Source organism: Dermacentor silvarum, chromosome 3 (genome assembly GCF_013339745.2).
Source record: "Dermacentor silvarum isolate Dsil-2018 chromosome 3, BIME_Dsil_1.4, whole genome shotgun sequence".
Classification (NCBI taxonomy): Eukaryota; Metazoa; Arthropoda; class Arachnida; order Ixodida; family Ixodidae; genus Dermacentor; species Dermacentor silvarum.
The window spans coordinates 151458880-151474190 of NC_051156.1; the positions used below are offsets into that span (position 1 = coordinate 151458880).

A 15311-nucleotide genomic window follows, 5' to 3' on the forward strand; every position below is an offset into this window, starting at 1 on the left:
CGGAAAAGCATCCGTTGCCAACGATGCCGTCTTATAACGCTTACTAGAAGTGTAACCTTCCACATTTTCCCGCACCTATTTACGAAGTAGTTGCGAAATGGTTATCTTATTAAAAGGCACATTTGAATAGATGCAGACACTTAACATTTAGAGTCGACCCAAAGAACCAGAGCGTCAAAAACACTGCGCTACAGAAGTCAGCGCTCCCAGCGATACGAAAACGTGCGATTTTATAAACGATGCGCAGCATATACATGTCACATGTAGGAGATTGTATATTGAAGAAAATGAAAAAAAAAAAAACGGCAATGACTTCGCTCACTTTTCCTGAACGAGACCGTTGCACCCGACGGCGGCGATGTCGAACTTGTAGTTCCGGTGCTTCTCGCAGTTGAGCTCCTTCTTGCGAACAGCTCGGCCTTGCCCGTCGCCTCGTCGGTGATGCGAACCTCGAAGGGCGCCTCGCCGTGCCGCTTGTGGTCACCAGGAAGCGGCACACCTTGGCTGCACAGAGAACGTGATAATGTACAGGCTAGCTATGCATGTACTATCCCGCCACAGCCAACCTCGGAACAGTACATCCGACCCCTCAGTGTGACGTCATACGACGAGTGGGTGTGTATAGCACCGCAAGGGGACGCCACTAGAAGATATTAACGCTTTTCTTATACCTTCGCTAAGGAGGCAGACATTCTTCCCTTCACCTGATCACTTACCCACATCTTAGGCCACAGGCCATCATTTCAAATAAAAGCTTGAATGAATGAATCGATCAACTACTATGACACTATCGGCTGGCTACAATAAACACACAACGTCCCCAAGCCTCCCTGCTCTATCACGCTCAGACAATTTCGACGGCGGGATACAACTCGGTTGGACCGCACGCCTACAGCGGCGCGGCCTGCGGCATCGCGGAATAACCAGCAGCTACAGGGAGAGCCTTCAGACAAGTCACCACGGCTGCATCACTATAGGTCTAATAAAGTTCGTGCAGGAAACACCCGTTTTTTTTTTTTTTTAGCCGTAAATAACTAAGCTAAAAAAGAAATTGGAGAAACCGAAACTATACTCCGAAAGGAGTCGAAACGTCAAAACCACCGCACTGCCGCATTTGTGTGTGTCTGTTCCTTCGATTTCGGAAGCTTCAGTTCCAACTCCACACGACGCAGATATGCACAATCCAATCTGTGCTCGCTTATAATACATCTGGAACGCCTCGAAGAACATTCTGGAGCTTATCTATACACGAATGCTTGTATACAATTTTCCGTACAAGACAACACAGAGCGCACTTGCTTTTGAGCGCCGCACAATTTCCGAAGTGTTATATATATATATATATATATATATATATATATTATATTATATATATATATACTTCTGCTGTGCACAGATGCACACACTTCCTTAAGGCAGAGCGGAAAAACAACATGTATCCCGCGACTTGCCGATAGCCACGCTCGCTTGTACAATCTGTCTGTGCGCACACGATCGTGTGTTTACCGCAAGAACCACCCCAGTCAATTAATACACTATATCTATATATATATATATATATATATATATAGATATATATATATATATATATATATATATATATATATACCAATGCGCGACGCGTCTGCGAGCTTTCCTGTTTGCCTTAGGAGTGCAGCACGTGATTGGGCCAGAGAGAGGGCGGATTAAAGGATTCCCGCTTCTCGGAGTAGGAAGCGAACGGGCATTATTTACACCCGCGACTTGTCCGCGGAATTGAGTTACTGATCCTAATTCAACGGCGTGCTCAACCGGCGACCGCGGGCTTAATGCGCGAATCACGTTGGTCGGGCGGTAACCCTTCACAAACTCACATCAGAGGCGAGAGAGGGCTAACACCGAATAAGCCGAATAACACCGAATAATAGAATAAGCTAAGAACACCGAATAAGGAAGGAAAAAACAAAGACATCTTTTTGCAGACTTTGAAAACAACTCCAGACATGCCAACTGCAGAATGTGAAAAAAGTACCAGTCTAAGCAGAACGTAGGGGGGGAGGGGGGGATAACTAGCATTTATTATATCCGATGATTCGTTATAGCCGCGTTTCTTATTTCGAAGTTCGACTGTATCACTACATTTTTTTATTGTTCGAAATGTTGATTGATTATTAAAGATTAGCGGTTAGAATGATTCGCGCCACGGAAACACAGAAATGTTCATTATGCAGTTTTTTCATGAAACATTCACGTATATGCGCCCGCATTACTGTCACCGTGACGCATTGATCACTTAAGATAGGGTCGCTGCCGCGGGTAGGTCCGAATAGTCGACGGCTTCGAAAAGTCGGGTCCTGAAAGTCGGTCAGCAGCACTGCATCTGTACTCATTCGAAATCAGTTTTGCTCTAACCTTCACGCAAATATAGAAAAAAAAATATTGGTGTGAATACGACAATCCTAAACAAGCTGTAAAAACTTATGCAGATCAACGCGCACGTTGGGATCTATGCGAAGCGAAGCTTAAGTAAAGTTTAATTATAATTAAATGCTTTACAGCTAACGGCGATGCGTCGACTATTTGGCGACGACAGGTGTATACGCACAGAAAAGTACGCGACACGCTGCATTTTACGATAAGATCGCACGAATTCTCAGGTATAGGCAACTTGTATGTTTTTTTGCAGCCTCCTGAAGAATCCGCCGGTATTTTGGGTTATTATTAAACCGGTCGTCGAATTCACGTGAAACGCTATCGAGTCGGACCGAGCGGGCGTCGAGTCGGGTTATGTCAACCCGCTTGCAAGGTTTGGGTCAATTGACTCGCCGTATCAGTTGTACCCGGATATATCGAACCCGGATATATCGAATCCACACATAACGAATTATTGTGTATAACGAACAGCAGTAAAATCCCCTTGAACATTTTTGTATAAAATTTTTATTTTATATATCGAATTACCTATACATCGAACCTTCTCGTGATCTCCCTCAGATTCGACATATCCGGGTTCCACTGTAACCGCTTGGCAAAACTGCGCGCAAACTAGGTCCGGTAATGGATGGGTTAGCTCGGTCTTCTGACTCGATCCGCTGGCGTCGAACTCACGTAAACGAACATATTTAGGCTCGATAAGTGTTCTCGTTCCGACTGGGTACTACAGTGAGCGCAGTTCCTATTGGTGTGTTTCTTGCTTTGTTTTGATTACCACGTCAAGCCCAGTGGTATATATGCGAGCAAAGGCGGACGTACGTGCCTCTTATGTTGGCTCTGTCTCGTAGTCTTCAGGCACAAGGTCACCCTAGGCAAAGCCGAAGTCTCGATACTGTTTTTTGCGTGTTCGTTGATCTCTTCTCGGCTCCAAAGTGACCCTATAGGCAGCGCAGAAAGTCCGGGCCTACGTGCCTGCTGTTTTTTGGTTGCATACGCTATTTTCTTGCGCGCAGAGTCTCTCCATTTAAGCCGGATCTTCCAGATTGCTTCGCTTATTCGATCATTTATTTTTCCCTCCCGACTTCAAGTGCAGAGCTTAGAAAGTAAGCGTATATACGTGCCCGTAGTTTTGGTAGTTATTTATAGGCTTTGTGCGAGTGCAAGGTTCGGGCTCCACTCCAGTCCCTGAGCCAGGGGCGCGAGTGTCTGCCTGGGCTCTCCGAATACTTCAAATTTTAACGAAGTCTTGAAACACTTGATAGCTTTAAAAAATATTAAAAAGTAGAGGCCAGCAGGTCGACCTCCTCAATCTGCTATTGGAGAAATCAGGGCGTTTCGTCCTGTATAGGCGAAGCAGGCCACTTCGGGAATAGCTCAGCGCGCTTCGTCGCCGCTTCTCCACTTCACAAGCACGTTTCGCCGGCGGACCACAGACAACGTTGGCTTCCGGAAGTTGGAAGAAAATTGGATTGCATTTCGGCATATTTATTCGCACCTTTTTTTTTTTATGGCCGATTGTTCACGGAACAGTAAAGTGATACCCGGGAAGCTATGCGCTGGCTTAAAAAAAAAAAATATTTCAAATCGCACTGTCTATAATCGGGTACAACTTTAGAAGGCAGCGGCATTTGCCCCTCAAAGGTGGATGCACACGAGCCTCCACCAATGGGCGCGCACTCTAGACTGACGTCATAACCCGGACGGCCGGTGACTAGCATGGCAGCCCGCGCTTCGAGCTGGGTCGAGTCGCGGCAGCAGGACTATTTCTTTAGTCGCCGAGGCAATCGGCTGCCGCGCTTCGGTCATGTGCAGGGCGGGGCCTCTCCTGCCTTCCTAAATTATTCTACTGACTATAGGAACGTCTCAAAAGTGAAATTGAAAATTGTCCATACGGTAAACCAACATTTGGTGCCAAAGTGGAGAGGGGCGCTGTAATATGACTTTGTCTGGGGTGGCAAAATACCTTGAAACGCTGCTACATGTTCCATTACAACGAGACCAGTCGCTGCATAACGACCGCATTCTATAAGGTCACCGCCACCCTTCGTGTGTAGCTAGGTGAACCAAACTGTCGCCACGCCTCCGGTCAACGTGCGCCTGTTAGGTACCGAACTCTCTTCCACTAACGGCAGTCATGTGACTGCAAATTCCCGTTTCCTTGACCCGAGTTATTTAGGTGCATAATGCTGAACATAAGGTCACGAGTTCGATTCTCAGCCCAAGAGGTCAGAATTAATCCGAAGGCCTCCGTTACTCTTACAAAAAACCACGCATGGTAGTCTATAGAATCTCAACGAAAACGACGTTTAAACACATCAGAAAGCCAGCAGAATGTCAACAGAAAAACAACAGAATTTCTCGCGGAAGATCGCGCTAAAGAACCGCTATACATTCTGCGAGGAAGGTGCCTTGAAGCCATGAGAAGAGAGAATTATATTCGACACAACTTCGACGAGACCTCATATAAGAAAATGCCACACAATAACTAAATTAGCTTCACGGCAAGACATCGTTCGCACCTCGAACGACACGGCGCGCCGGAAACCGAACACGGAGATTCAGTCGTTGAGACCCGCGTAAAGATCACCCAAGCGGATTTCGAAGAAACCCCCCGACGTTACGCCACAACAACCAAACCAAAGACTGGTTGCTCTGCAATTCGCGCTGCGAACCTTCACCGCACAATGCGAACAGACGGACGGGCAGACAGCCGCTGGAACGCCCCAACCAGACAATTATTGTTATGCTTTTTTTTTAACGTGCCGGTGACGCATCTCGGCGCCCGGACACACACAAAAACAAAGTGAGAAATAACGAAGAAACCAAGAAGAAATAAAGCCTAAAAAGAAAAAACGACGACGACGACGACATATTCGGAGGAATATCGAACGAGAACGAAAGACAGACGAAAAAGAAGAACTAACAAAGCAACGCACATGAAAGGCATAATCGAACAAGGGCGACCGGCCGACACGACAGATAGAGAGGCATGATGCAGCCAAGCGGAAAGGTCGAATCAATATCCACTCTCCTTCTCTCTATTCGGCGAGCCCTGGAAGACAGAACGGCTAGAGAGAAGGGGTAGAATTGAAGGTTCACGCGTACAAGCAAGGCTTTTACGAGCAGCAGACGACGACGTAGCGGCCGCAATAGGGCGGGTTGGGTGCTGAATGCCGTAGCCGTCGCCCCGACAACTGGTCAAGCCTCCTTCCGAGCAACCAAGCACCCGCCCACAGACCGGTCGTGCCCACAACGAGTGCCGACAGCCGAACCGAACCAAAGAAGCGACGAGAACACGCGTGGTAGGCGGAGCGGAGAAAGTGACAAAAGAGACGGAGAAGGAGGGTATAGAAAACACAGGCACGGCGAAGCTGTCGGGGGCTGCAGTGTCGCAACAGGTCGTCGTATATATATGAAGGATGGGACCGCAGTCAGCAGCTACGGCACGGGGAAAGCCAAGCGGAAAGGGGGCTGAAAGCACAAGCTATGCCCCCATCCTTCCCCATGTCGGGTTATTTATGTCAAACGATCCACTTCGCCCTCTGCGGCCGACTCGGCCGCAGTCACCATGCTTTCTCGCTTTTCTCTCCCTTTCTCTTTGCACTCCTGATTTATCTCCCGCTGTTTCCGTCCCTTCTCCTTCTTGTTTTTTTGTTTTTTTTTTTTTTTCTTTCTGCTAACTTTCAGATGCGACTCACTTCCTCCGCCTTCACCCAATTTCAACGAAACTCAGTCCCTTGTAGCGAACAGGCAATGTCCACGTTGTTTTCTTGTACACTGCGTTGTGGTACACGTCGGTTTCCCCCTCACCGACAGAGCAACTCTTCTTCGCCACTGCACCCCAAACTGTACGCAACTGCGGCAGGGAAAATCACAGCACGCAGAGGAGCTAGCCTGACAAGTGCTTTCCTTTCCTTTCCTTTTTTTTTTTTTTTAATCTTTCGGATTTCAACGTTTCCAGTATTATCTCTGTTTCTGCCCAAGAGCGGGGCCGGCCTCTTTGGCTTCGACGCGATACTGCATCCCGTCCTCTCGTGCCCTGTTCTTTTTGCGCACATGCGTTTCGTTACTCTGTCTGCGCTATACGCCGGCTGGCAGCCCGGCACCGTCGTTTTGTTTCCAGGCGATAAATATTGCTTCGCGGGCCACGAAAGGCCGCGGCGGAGACAGAGGGGAACGCGGCCTGCTGCGGCTTTCGCTGCATTCCTCCGCCGGCGGCGCTGCAGGCGTAAATCAGACGCACGTTTCGCAAGGCCTTCTCCTCTTCCTGACAAGACAGATCGGCCGCGATGAATATCGCATCTCGTGGAAAGTGGGAAAAGCTCGACGTCACTACGATTGCCGATGACGGAGCAACGCGTTAGCGTGATTACTTCGAAGAAGCGCTGGCAGCTCAAGGGTAGGAGAGTTAAAAGAATAGAAAAAAAAAAAAGAAAAAGTCAGAATATAAGAAGAGCCCAGACGCTCTCGGAATAACTTCCAAGAAGAAATCGCAGTAATCTTCTTTTCAGTCTCTCTTTGTGCTTCTTCTCGTCGCTCTCGCAAATGGTTGTCGTTGACCGTTTCATCAGAACCGCTGGTTCTCGCGCCTTTTACATTTTTAAAAGTAGCGCTGCCCTATTTTTTGTTTCCTTGTTCGTTTTCGTGACACGTCCCTCCTCTAAAACGTTAGCGAGGATTGTTCGTGACACCGTTTTCGACACTGCGGTTGGGTCAAAAAGAAGGCAACGGTTTCGGTTTCCGAGAAAGAAAAATGAACAGTGAAAGCGATCACATATTACGCAACACGCGGCGAGACCTCGTTATCCTATGAGAGACAGCTTCGCTCTTCGTTTACTGTCTCTGAAAGGCGACCTCTAAAGAATATTTACCGACATCCTGAACCATCTCTCAGTACTTCTTTTAAAGTCGATCGAACGCGGATATATATAGAACCTGAAGGGGAGCACAAAAAAAGTTCGATATATAGGTATTTCGATATATACATAGAAAAAAAAAATGTATGGAAAAGTTTTCAAGGGGATTTTACTGCTGTTCGTTATACACAATAATTCGTTATATGTGGGTTCGCTATATCTGGGTTCGACTGTATCTCCTAAACGTAGCGTAGAGCGACTGCGCAGCAAAGGGAGAAGAAAGAAAGGACAGACACTGTACACAAACTTCCGCACGCTGAGCTCCGAGTCTCGTTCGAAAGCGTGAAACCTGCGCTGGCGCTACTTCGCACAAAATTGCGCACTGTAAGGAACAAACACGGAACACACACTGTAAAGCTGACAGGATGGCAACGACAGAGGCTCCCTACTCCTCGCCGACAAAAGAGAATTCACTCCAATGAACCTCGCTGCAAATAACGCTTCTGACGCCAGCATCCACGCGCAGTGCCGATACCTGGCACTCACAAAAGAATAATGGAAAGCCGTGCCTCGTTTGGACGGCGCGAATCTTCTTCGACGACATCCGTACGCGGCTCACTTCGTTTCTTCGCAGCCATTGTAAAGATCCGGGAGGATCGCCGTTTCTTCAATTCGGGCGATTCGCCAAGGCGTTTCACTCGAACAATTTGCATTTGGCGCCGAAATAGCCCTTCTGTTTAACGGCACGCACCAGTAGCGCCACGTGAAGCAGCTCTCGCTTGAATACTACGCAGTGTACGGAGAAACCTGTTAAAGCTCTCAGACCCCCCCTGCCGGCGGACTCTTAAGTTAATTTATTCCTGCCCAGCAGGCGAGCTACTACTTGACTCTTTCATTGTACCAAAAGAAAAAAAAAAAAGAAAAAAAAAAACCCATGCTACAGGCTATTGCTGCTTCGGGCGCCTCGATGCAGCCCTGGTCTCACATTATGGTGGACTTGCATGAGCCACATAAGCCAAGTCGCGTAATGCTATCCGTGGAAACCGCGCAAATGAAATCGTTGCCGCTTTTGAAAGAACAACGCAGTGCTGCATTGGAAGGACTCGTCGTTTCATTTTAAAATTTATAAACGAGAAATCTTTGGAAAAGTGAAACTATGTTATCACCTGCTTGCTTCACAATGAAGGACAATTAATCTCATGAAGACAATTGCAAGTGGCTTCTCAGGCACTAACACCCCTTTCCGTGGTACTTTGTTCGCACTCGAAAAGATTATTCTTTTGTGGTTTGCCACCTTAGTATTTATTACTACTGACAAACACGAAAACACGTCATCACTCGTTTAGTCCCCGCTTTTACTAGAAAACATCACTCGGATAAGTGCCGAAAAGCCGTGCCAGTCCTACTCAAGGACGAATCACGTTAAGACAATCTGATGCTGCTGTCGCCAACGAGCCTCGTCGACAAAGCAAGGCCAAAGCGACCCTCGTAAGAACAAGAAAACAGTGGCTCAACGTTCGCTGCGTCCATTGGGTGACTCGGGATAACGAACGCGAGGAATAAAAGAAACGAATCCTACAAGCACGGTGCGATTCCGGCGACGGGACCATAAATCCTCCACCCCCCCCCTCCCCTTGCAAGCTGGCTTTGCCGTTTAACGCGCCTGTTTGGCGGGGAAACATAGTCTGTCACAAGGTAAGGGGGGGGGGGGGGGGGGGGGGGACATGCGTTGCGAAAACGCGAAGCGAACGAGCAAATCTTTCATATAAGTGTAAGCGAGGAACTAACAGCTTACAGCGATTCGTTTCTACACCCCTCTCTCTCTCCTTCACCTCTCTTTCCCTCCCGCCTACACGACCGAAGTTTTTCGCTGCGCGCAGTCAAATTATCCATTCTAACGACCTCGAGAGGAAATGAAGAGAAAATCCCCCCCCCCAAAAAAAAAAAAAAAAAAAAAGGTAGGAGTAGGAAAACAGGTCGGTCGTAATTTCGCCGCCGCCTGGGAAGCGAGCGGCGGATATTGCCGGCGCTTGGAAAGTGCCAACGGGTGTGCCCGACCGACGAAACGGTTTCTTTCACTGCACCAACGACGTCATTGGTTTGTAAGGGGAAGGAAGGGGGGGGGGGGGGGTGAAGGTGCGCTGGAATGGGCGAAAGGGGAGAATAAGGCAAGGGGCGTAACGGTGATCGATACTTCCGAAGTACAAGGTTAAGGGGAGAATAAAAAAAAAAAGACTGAAAAAAAAAAGTTATCGAACGCGAACACGGCAGCGGCGCTGTGGTTTTGCGTGGGAGGAGCGACGGCCAGCCCGATCCGTCGTGACGACGCTGTCGTCAAGCAACTCGAGCGCTTCGCTGACACCGTTTTAGCGAGGGGAAAGAGAGAGACAGACAGAGAGAAAGAAAGGTAGAAACAAAGATTGAAATAAAGAAAATGAAGCGACTGATGATAACGTTATTCTGTCGGCAGTTGTGCAGCAGGTTGCCCCAGCGACACTCTTGGGAAGTTTACGAATCGGTTTCATGTAAGCTTGCGAGAGTAAAAATAAATGACAGGTAAAAAAACACTTGGAGAGAGAGAGAGAGATAGACATCGGTACACGCGCGCGAAGTCCCTAATTTCCCCTGACAGCGAACCCGACTTGTTTTGACGGGATAAAATGATTATTTAGCCATCCGCACCCTCCCAAAGAAAAAAAAAAAAAGAAAAAAAAAAGAAGAAAGAACAAAAAAAAAAAAAGATTGAGGGGCGGGATATGGCTGACAGCGTTGGGGCGCCAGCGAAAATGGGGTAAATTGATACTGATGACGGTTTAGCCGCTTATCAGGTGATCGCGTGATGTAGTATGCGCTCGCTGGCCCGTGTATAACTTATACCTAAATACGAGCGCGTCGTCGGTCTTCGTCTTCGAGAAGATAAGTGAATAAAGTTTCCGACAGATGAGAACTTATTTTATTCGTGCTCGTTCAGTGCGCTAGCTACACCGAAGTCGTTGCACCCAAGTTCGAACGTGCAGATTTTTTTTTTTACAAAGATCGGCGAGCACTGCTCCTGTCGTTTAATCATCCCCCCCCCCCTCTCTACCTCGCAATATCGTTTTTATTCATTTACGAGGGTGATGTAAGCACGAGTTATGATACTACGAACAGGTTTCTGCCGCGACTAAGACTCCTTCAGAGTTTAGCGCGCGTTACGCAAGCGATCGCTTAATGTCTGAGACGCGTGGAAAAACTGAAGGAGGATCGAATTTCTAATTTTGAGTGCGCGGCGAAGTCGTTCTGTTACGTAAAACGGAATAATTATCCACGGTGCATCGGTGACCGATGGCTCCGAGCGCTGCAAACCGAGAACAAAAAAATAAAATAAACATAATAATAATAGATAATATAATAAGAATATAATAATAATAATAATAATATAATAATAAATATAATCAATAATAATAATATAATAAGAATAATAATAATAAATAATAAAGGGCATCTCGGAAAATTGCGCGTCGCACGCCACACTCGATCAAGTTTTGAGTTACGAGGATAAGAATTAGTCGCTGTTAGACTGCTTTTTTTTTCTTCTTTTTTTAACAATCGCGAATTTTCGAAAATCGCTCGTAAAACGCATAGCACAACTGCAGTAGTCCTTAAGCTACATTACCCGAAGAGGCGCACATTACTTGCACGAGAAACTGAAACGCATAATTGACTATAACGTAGTTGTCAATCCCCCATCGTCGCCATTGCGTAATCGTCATTACAACGTCACGATGACGTTGGAATCGTGCCGTCGACGTCACGCCGTCGTTTCTCATTCCAGCGTCGCGCCTCCGTTCTATAGTTAATTGTCCCGTCTCCGCGCCGTTTCTTTGGTTAATGTTCTCAGTTTGCAGTGACTATATATATATGCGCACACCTGAGTCTTCAAAACGAGATAGGCAGCCGAGCAAAAGAAACAAACATAAAAGACGAGAATTGGCGCAGGTCGCTCTTCGGTCCTTCTTAACTATATATATATACGCGCAAATGTCTTGAGAGATCGTCCCTTGGCACCGGAGTACAAGACGTCGAAGAAGGTACAAGAAACAGTAGGCGACCCTAATATTTGACTTAGGTGTCTCCTATACCCGCGGACAACTTTCTGTAGCAATGAAGTGAAAGCTACGGGCGCGTGGATGCTGCACATGTGTTAACGCGCCAAGTAGTCCGGCAGCGTTTGACAGTGCTTTTGGTTGCTCGGAACAGACGCTGAATCGACGCAGCTTCCACGTGCGACGGTTTCGCGTTTCCCCAGACGCGGAAGGGAAAAGCCGCAAAATAAGTAAACTTTTACACTCAGTGGCGTGTTCTGTCTTATGTAGCTGTTTTTAATAAGTTGTTTATGTTTTCTAAAACTTCCCCAGCCTAAACCAACGTGGATTAAAACGCGAGATTCTTTTCAGAAGCGCTCTCAGTTGTGCGCGCTTTGCCTCCGTATACGGAGGCAAAGCGGCGGTCTCGGCGTTGGTGTTCTGTGTTATGGTGTGCGGTAATCGGTGATTTATAATTATTCCAGACACTTCAGTAACTCAACTTGCGTAACTAAACTTATGCTCTGATATCATATCTACAATGACACCCTTCATTTTTGTACTGTACTATTTTTTTTCTATTTTCTTTCTGATTTATTTTGAATTTCGTCTCAGCTAATTATTTATAATTATTCCAGACACTTCAGTAACTCAACTTGTAACTAAACTTATGCTCTGATATCATATCTACAATGAAACCCATGAGTTTTGTACTGTACTATTAATGGTCTATTTTTTCTGATTTACTTTGAATTTCGTCCCCGGTCGTTACAGGAGGTGAACCGGAAGTGCTGTGCAAGAAACAAGAGTGTCACTCGATGCTCGTGCCACTAAAGATTAAACTTATATGACGCCTTCCTTGTCGCGGCAATTTGACGGGGGTAACCTATACATACACTGCGTGCGTCGCCGCGGCAAGCGTGGAGCCCTAATTCATAAACCTAGAGAACGGGCGGCCGAAAGGCTGGGGAGACATGAGCAAGGGATCTCGCTGGTATGTAGGGGGGTTGTTGACGAGATGTGCACTGTAACACACCGGCGGAGGTAGTGGCAGCTCGGAGTGACCAGTCCTGTCAGAAGGTTTAGCGTACATGGGGACGGTAGCCAGCCGACGTTCGTTGAGGTGAAACGAGGTGAGCGAAAACGCCGTTCGTTCGATCGGAGTACTAGACCGCTACCTTGGCATTCATCGACGTCTGCTACATTAACTGATGGCTGCCAAGTGCATAGCCGTCCTGAAAGCCGCTGGGACAATGAGAGACTTGCTGACATCGAAGCAATTCTTCCCGTACAAGCGTATTGCACATTAGGCGACATACTGTCCCTAGCCACTGTTGGCACGTTTGACAGACGGCCAAATTTCCATCCGTCGCATCTTTCAGCGTTTCAATGTGCGACAGTGCTGCATCACGTGTTCAGCAAGAAAATATATACGTCTTCGGCACGTCCAACCGTGTCCAACCTTGTCCTCTTCTAGGCTATCTGCACAGCTTCAACATTTCTTCGATATATGTGGTACATGTCTCCCCACTTGCCAATGTCTGCTCCGCTCGCTTCTTCTTCGCATTAGATTGCTTCAACATTTCTTCGATATATGTGGTACATCCACCGATCCCGCTTCTTCTTGGTGAACACTTCTGTACTTCTCGTTTTCATACCACATAGAGTGTTGTCAGTGTAAATACAACGTGGTTTTCATACCACAGCTGAGAGCCAGTGTAAATACAACTATCATTGCTTCTGTCAGCTTATAGTTCTTGAGCCAAGCACTGAGGTCCCGCCAAAGTCCCGCCAAAGTTGGCGGCACTCGGTAGACGGCCAGGGACCCGTAGGAGCCGTAGGATTGCGATGCATCAGGGTCGGGATGACTTCGATCGGCGAAGGCGGAAGTCCGGCAAGGCGGCGGCTCAGGGAGTAGAGCTTCCGTCGTTGGGTTCGTATTACCCAGCACCTCCACCAATCTGTTACGGCCTCGGGAGAGGGTTAAGGGAGTGTTTACTGATTGAGACACAAAGATGTAGTATATATAGGAGCAAATACTGGCAGTGACCACGGCGTAACAATATATATATATATATATCACTACCAGCGAAGATCTTACATATAACGGGTGCTCCATCTGACACGGACCACGTAACAAAAAAAAAAAAAAAAAAAAATCATCTGTGCGACCAATACCGACTGCATCAGAGTACCCTCCTGAAGTCGTCAGTATACAGTCGAACCTGGATATATCGAATCTCAAGGGTATCCCAAAGAAGTTCGATATATAGGTAATTCGATATACAAAACAAAAATTTTACGCAAAACAATTCAAGGGATCTTACTGCTGTTCGTTATATACAATAATTCTTTATGTGTGAGTTCGATGTATCCGGGTTTGACTGTATCCGTCTTCTGGCTAATTAAGTAATTAATGAGTGGAGGCTTCGTTCGCTTACCGTCAAGCACCCGGATCCTGGGCATGATCTCGACGTTCCGGCTGTTCTCCTTGACGATGGCATGGTAGCCCACATCCGCGTTCACGTGCTCCAGGCGAGGGGCTGGGCGAGAGAAAAAAAAAAAACAAGGCGACGAGTTGTGAGAAGAACCGTCGACCAAGCGGGATGCATCGTCACTCTGCTATCTGTCCGCGCTGACGCCACCGCGCAGCAAAAGAGCTCGCAGACGGGACAAACTACAGTTAAAACTTCGATCTAACGAAACCCGATTTTGCGAAGTTCCCGATATAACGAAGAAATTTCAATTCCCCGGCAGTAGGGTTCAATGTTGTCATCAACCCGATTTAACGAAACGAATGGCCACGAAACCCGATTTAACGAAGTTTTTCCTGAAATAAATTAATAAAGAAAGCGGCGATTTCTTTCTAATTTTGACAAATGCGGGTTTTCTTGCAAGCGTGTGCTCCAACGCTATCACGTTAAAACATCTAGGCGCCCTAGTCACAGCCCTAGCTTTATTTTGACGAGGCTGCACGCCTCGCCCATACACGAAACAACGGACTCAGAAGTCGGTAGTGCTCTTACGTACCAGATTTCACACGCGAAGGCGTAGGTTAGCGGCAAGTACAATGCCGCGACAGCTTTTGGGTGCCGCTACGTTACATTAGATTTCGAAGGACCGAAAAATTCCATTCTGGTTTTACGAACTTCCCGATTTAACGGAATAATCCGAGCGTCCATGGTCATCACTTCGTTAAATCGAGTTTCAACTGTATAGCATACCGGGCGTGCTTGCTCTTTTTAGGCACTGTACAGAATCTTTTGAGACCGCCTGTGGCGAAGAGCGATATTCTAGTCCTCGAGCTGTATTACTCGAAGAGGCGGACATTACTTGCACGAGAAATCTCTACACGCACAATGCACCAATTAGCAAAATGTCACTAATAGAGTTATAACTAAATATCTTGCGGCACATGTTACAATTTACGAATTGTAGCCGGTGAGTTCGTAAGCCGTATAGCTACTTGGAAGGAATTTTTCTGGATGAGACCAGTTTCGAGACATCTATTCCTAAAGTGCGCGACGAAACACATTAACGTTCCAGTTGTTGTTGTTGTTTTGTGTGTTGCAATGCACAAAACGACATTTTGTTAAAAAAAAATCAAGCAGATCCAACGCAATGTTGGAATCTAAGTGATGCGAAGCTTGTTTAGGCTAGCGAGGTGGGCGGATATGTTCCATATCTGCCCACCATGGTTCTGAGTAGCGCTGGCTAACACCTCCTAGGGCTATATATCTAGTAAACATAAATACCCAAGTTAGTGGACGAATTGATGGCTGTCACCATAGCACAACTGGTAGTGCAATGCGCGCGTAATGCGGAGGTTGCGGGTTCGGCTCCCGCAGGCGACAAGTTATCTTTTCGTCCACTTTCATTTCTCTTTTCTTCATTATTTGCTACATTACAATTTCAACCACGCTTAACCTCCCCGATGCTTTTCTTGGCTTCATTCTCTGATGGTTTGATGTGGTCATTG

At 47.0% G+C, this 15311-nt stretch overlaps 1 protein-coding gene across 1 annotated transcript in view; it reads right to left on the reverse strand.

The window, feature by feature from the left end:
- Positions 1-15311, reverse strand: part of LOC119444904 (calsyntenin-1-like) — a 246099-nt gene that overhangs the window by 61640 nt on the left and 169148 nt on the right.